The sequence below is a fragment of the Ptychodera flava genome, chromosome 12 (assembly GCF_041260155.1).
Source record: "Ptychodera flava strain L36383 chromosome 12, AS_Pfla_20210202, whole genome shotgun sequence".
NCBI lineage: Eukaryota > Metazoa > Hemichordata > Enteropneusta > Ptychoderidae > Ptychodera > Ptychodera flava.
In genome coordinates, this window is record NC_091939.1 from 34,928,199 (window position 1) to 34,934,127 (window position 5,929).

Sequence of the window (5,929 nt, forward strand, 5' to 3'; positions counted from 1 at the left end):
ATTTTGCACATGCAAGTGCTATTCAATCAACACGGTACATTTTGTGCGATTAAATAACACACCCAGTGTTTTTGAAATAATTCACTGTATTTTGCACTTAATTTCCCGGACGGCATCATACACGGCAACGGGTTAGCATGGAGGGGACGGTGATATTTCTCTGCCTTCAAAATATTCTTTACTTTGCTGAAGAAATACAATGTTCTACTATAATAAAACGCCCAGAGTCAGTCCGGTTGATGTTGGGGACTTTCCTCGAGATATAGATCCGACACTCAAAAAATATGCCAGTGAGTTTTGTCCGAGTTGTATTTCCCAAATCAAAGTGTACACAAATGGCTGAAAGAAAACTTTGATGATGTGCTATAGCTATAGAGCGGTGTCAAGCTTGTTGTGCATGAGTGGCATGCTGAAACGACTGTCATCAGTTCGTGTTCTCAGATGTATTTTGGAGCACTGCGCATGCGCAGATTCATATTTGCATAAGCGACCCGTTCAACACGAAAATGGATTTTTCTCAGGACACGCGTCCCGCACCGGGTGCTTTCGGCTCTTGTGTAAAGGCGATGGAGAGACATATTCGGGTCAAGCTTGGAAGCAGAAACAGTTTGGACTTTCAGTTAACGTCATGGCTACCAGCGAGGGTGGAAAGTTCGGATTTCCGGTAGATTTTATGCAATACTTTCAGCGGTCCTCTCAGGGTTTCCGCCATGTTGTTTCTGTCAGAATATCCATGATTTCATTCAGCTATATTCAAATCCATCGTACAGTGTCTTTTTTGGCCGATTTTTTCATCCCACGTGAACAAAACTGTCGATGAACAATTTGTGGACACAAAGGCCAGCATTTTATGGCCGTTGCGCCATGGGGGACATCGGGGGACACTCGACATTTCCTTACATGCATCGCGGCCTACTTCTATTTCGGGAAATTCCGACGTTTTAGCTTTGTATACATACCAAGAATATAACGATCTTATGCATGGCGACTTGTAGAACAGCCCGCGAAGGAATTCTTTTAGTGAAAAAAATACAGCCTTCAATTGTCCACAATTTCATCCCAGTGTTCAGCTGCGTCAAGTGGTAGCCCTGCGTACAATGGTGTGTGTTCCCGGCGCTATACGGCCTCCCATCCGTGTAACGCCAGGAACATACAGCGTTGTACCACGGTCCGTGGTTGTACGCAGGGCCGGCTACGTCAAGTGGCAGTATACGAATTGAATCAAGTCAGTGGGTACGTACCGCACTTTAGATGGGTTCAAACTTAAACTGAGTTCGATGTTAAGTGATAAGAGGGGAAATACACCATTATAAATATTTAGGATTTTGATCCCATTTTAAAATAAATGTTGCATGTATCAGATATTGTAGAGTACAATAACAAATTGTGTTCTAGAGAGTCAAAGAATTTTGATGTTAGGGTTGCCCAGCATTTATAATAAGTTTTTTTGTTTTTGAGATGATATATGTATGGGGTCACATGGATAAGTAACCTGGCCCTGTGATTAGTCAATTTGGTGATGCATCTTAAAGGTCTGCAGTTTGGGTATTTCTACAAGAGATACCTTGAATTTAGTCAGTATTGTTATTCCAGTAATTCTGTATTGCTTTTTATGACTGAGGATCTGAATTAAAAAAGACACTAAAAAGACACTACTAAGTCATATTGCAGTATCTTTATTATATTTCACAACACCATGAACATGTATAACAATATAAGTATTATAATTTTCAAATAAATACTCTTGCAGTAAATAAATGTTTCTCTGTCTTGTTTTTGTAGTACTTTATAGAGCTGCATGGACAGTCCTGTTGAGTAACTAACTATGAGTGATATGCTGCTGACATGTGTCTTTTATATTAACCTAAGAACAAATGCTTTCATTGCACCGTGCAAAAAATATGATGATAAAAAAATAAGAATAAAGCCGAAAGAAACCCTCAAACTAGGTTTTTGGAGGAAATAGTTTTCCCCAAAACAAGAACAAAATCAAAACAACCTGAAAATCAGCCTATAAGCTTGACTAGACAAACGTTATAATGCACATGAAGCAAATTTATTTAGGCAAATTTTATCATCCTGGTGTCGTACGTCTGACTAAAATTCCTCTTCAATTGGTTTCCTTCCATTAGTCCGGATCCTCCCAACCTCTTTATGGCGAGACTCCTTTGGCGTCGTTGGCGTGTAGCAAATGACTGAGGGGAAGGGAAATTAAATATAGTTTTAGAAACCTACGCCATTATGGAAGCCTAGCCCCCGAGGGTCATTGCGGAAGCTTAGGTTTTTAACGATCACCTTTGACGTACCTCTACAGACTAGAGTACAGTCGTCCATCGGAGCATCAACGTACGTTCACCGTAGGCGATGGCGGAAGAAGTTTCTACCTCCATGCAGCATCATATTTATAATTATAAGCGATACACAGCCCCATGGCAATATATTCGAAATGATCAACAACGACAGGCAGGGAGGGACAAACAGTCGACGGTACAATGGCGAAGTTTAACACCAAAAGAAATACAACTGCCGTGCATGCAAACATGAAATACAAGTCCGGGCAGCGGGCTCTGCGTCGCAGGGTACCGGCGTTATCAGGTTATGTGGCATCAACGCCGGTAACACACACACACAGCCCTGCCACGCAGGCCTTGCATAGTGCTCCCAGGAAAGTTAAGAATGAAGCGCTGGTTCCACAAATTTATCATGGGATCACTGTAAAGAGGTATATTTACCGTTGATTGCTGATCTATTGTAACTGTGGACCTGATTCGGCAAGTTTACCGTATACAGCAGAAGCTTCCGAAGGAGTACACACGGTGTAGACCACAGGCTCCAGAGTCAATGCAGGCTAACCGCTAGCCGTCACTGATACCACAATAAAAATCAAAAGGTGAGCAACAGCGGCAGCCATGCACGGACACCGAGTAAATCTCAACAGACGGTTTCGCCCTCTTTTATCTCAAACACAACTTGGTAATTGGGGTCGATCGATGCTCCAGTTCATCAACTTCATGAAAAATTACACCAATATCCAAAATCTCTATGTTAAGTCCATGAAAAAGCTGTGTTTTCGGAGCAGTGTCAGCTAGGAATTCGAAACGCTGTTATCATACATGACCCACATTGACTGGGGTCAATGGTCATGACCCACAAGGGGAAGCTTGTGATTGGATGACGGTTTTACCAACGTAAATTCAAAATATCGGTTAACTTTCACTTGTCCGCACCACAAGCTTCGCTATGGCAGCGTATTCATACTGGTAAGTAAGATTTACAGTTTTCCTCATTAATGTTTTCACTTCTTATCTTACTTTGAATGAAATTTTCTTCAACATTCCTGACTTGTTGCCGTACCTAACAGGGGGTTTGCACCTAGTGCAAGTGGGAGTGGAAGCATATATTGTACAGGCTACTGCTACAGTATTTTGTTTTCGTTTTCATCATGTGTAGTACAATGTGAAACAAGCGAAATTCGTGCAAGCTCTAAGAAACATTATTTTCTCTACGCGAGGACTACTTTAGCTCGTTGTACCCTCGAATTAAACTTGCCGATTCTCTTAGATAAAATTATTTACATGGTTTACAGAAATCTTTGTGACGGCATCAGATATAATGTGGAATACTACATTTCGTTCGTATCAGGAAATCATAGCAAGTACTTCTTGTACTGTTGCAAATACGAAGTATTCTTAGGTCAAACAAAAAATATTGTGCTGTTCCGATAACCCAACCCGACCTACTCTATTTTTTATCTGCCGACCCTAATTTTTTTTAGAGCTACGTAAACAAGGAACTAAAAGAAAAGAAAGAAAAATCCGTAAAATCACACGTTCGATACTTGGCATTGGATTTTTGCTTGAAAGAGGATGTCTTATGTTTTTTCCTTTATATACCTATATGGTACATTTTGATCTGGAAATGTTATGGCCAGTGTTTGAGCGCCCTGAACCCCTGAAAAATGCATATTTAAAATAAAAATATTTTGTAAAAAGAAAAATATCCTGCCGACCTACCTATCTTATTTTTGAAAACCATGTTATCTGAACAGAACAGCACAATTTATTTTCCTTTTTTTGGCCTCAAAGATATTGCCAATTTACAGTGATACTCTACGAGGTTGCTTGTCAAAATTCGCGGAAATCATTAGAAAATCTATAAAAAAAATACTATTAGTAAATATGACTACGTGTAAAAGTGTCATTCGACGTTACAAACTACTGCTCCACACGCACGCAACGTCTGGTTATCACATGACAACAGCGTGCGGAATTCACGCTACTAGTAACCCGATGGCCGGAGACCAGCAGTTCCATGCCGGACGTACCAGTAACTCTTGAAATATGTCCTGGTGTTCCTAAAGACGGGCCAGTAGCTTTTCCTATTGTACAGAAGTTTACCAGAATGTTTTGCTAAGCTAAATACCTGACAAAATTTATTCAAAGATACGGTACTGCATCAAAGCGAAAGACCTTACATGTGTTAGGGTGGAGATCTCGTCGTGATCAAAAGAATAATAGTTTAGCGTATCGATCGAGTTGCATGTGTCGAGGTAAACTGGATTTCGATGACACTTCAACATATATGATATCGGATATTTGCAGCTACTGGGCAACACAATATCGAAATTAGAATTGTTTGGTCAGATCATAGACCCTTGACAAAAACTATGGTCAGATTTGTAAGATGGTGAAACCTCCATATATATTGGATATTTACCCACCTTTTAGACAAGTCTAGTATCGTATAATTTTAGTTAAAGTCGGACTACCGAAGTCGGGCTTGGCTAGACCGCGGGGCCAAATCTGTAAGGTTTTGATCTCCCAGATATACATCGATTATTTACCCCGATTTGACAAGTATAGTATCGAAGTTAGAACCGAAATGATGAAGTCGGGCTTGGCAAGATCTGCTGAGGTGGCAAATCTCCGACATGTATATCGGACGTTTGTCCCGAAATCGCCGATAAACATCGGTGATTTTAAATAGACCACACGTGCCCGAGACACGAGATGAGTCATTCTGGTGACGATATTGGGGTCCCAATCGCCGATAAATATCGAGTAAATATCTTTGATTTCACAGTCATTCCAGAATTGCCTAGTATCGTTTACTATAAAGAGTCCTAAAATCGCCGATATGTATCAGCCTGGGGTAAAATATAGGCAATTTCTCAAACCCGTCGTGCAGCGACAAGAGGCAAGTCATTCTTGTATTGTCTAGTATCGATTTTAGACCAGATATATAGATCGTTACGATGACGGATACATGTCGGACGTCAAACTTCGATACTAGAAAGTAAATGTCCGATATTTAAACATTGTGCAAAGTACCGTCTTCATTGACGTTGATGGCCATTTGCCTTGGTCACTGTAAAGATTACGCTTACATTTTAATTTGTAAGCGTTTGATTCGTCTTTTCATGTGGGTTTCGACACTTTAGTATTATTTCTCTTCATCAGTTGCCCTAATTTTTTGTATTCCCTTCATTGACTTTAATGATGAGTCCCTCAAAGGGGAGAAGTCAGAATCGTTTTTTGAAGAGTCAAGTGTTGTATTGACTCCATTTGCGTGCCATCCGGTGTTTGTGGTGCCAAAACTTACCCATCCCTGATCGGATTTGTGGATGCTTAGCATTTCCGTGTTGGGACGTGTTTCAAGCCCACGCTTGTGCTCTTTTTCTCAATGTTAGAAATATTTGTTGTGAAAGGCTATTTTAGGAAATGAAAACGTTATTTTTTATGTGTTAGTGCTTAACCTTTCACTGATTTCATGTTTTTTCAACACTGAGATCAGCCTGAGTTGCCCCAACTTTCGGTTTCGATAGTCATCTTCATTTGAAGAATTAAAAAAGAATAAAAAATTAAAGGCATAAAAACAGTTTGATGTTAGGATTTTGAAGTGGTGTCTTTATTTATTTTTCAATCCCAGA

At 40.2% G+C, this 5,929-nt stretch overlaps 1 long non-coding RNA gene across 1 annotated transcript; it reads right to left on the bottom strand.

The window, feature by feature from the left end:
- Positions 1–1,656: 1,656 nt before the first annotated feature.
- On the bottom strand, positions 1,657–3,107 carry LOC139145739 (uncharacterized). Its single transcript, XR_011555002.1, has 2 exons — positions 2,733–3,107; positions 1,657–2,195 (listed from the first exon to the last, which is right to left on the bottom strand). It is a non-coding gene; the product is annotated as an uncharacterized lncRNA (long non-coding RNA).
- Between the last annotated feature and the right edge of the window lie 2,822 nt (positions 3,108–5,929).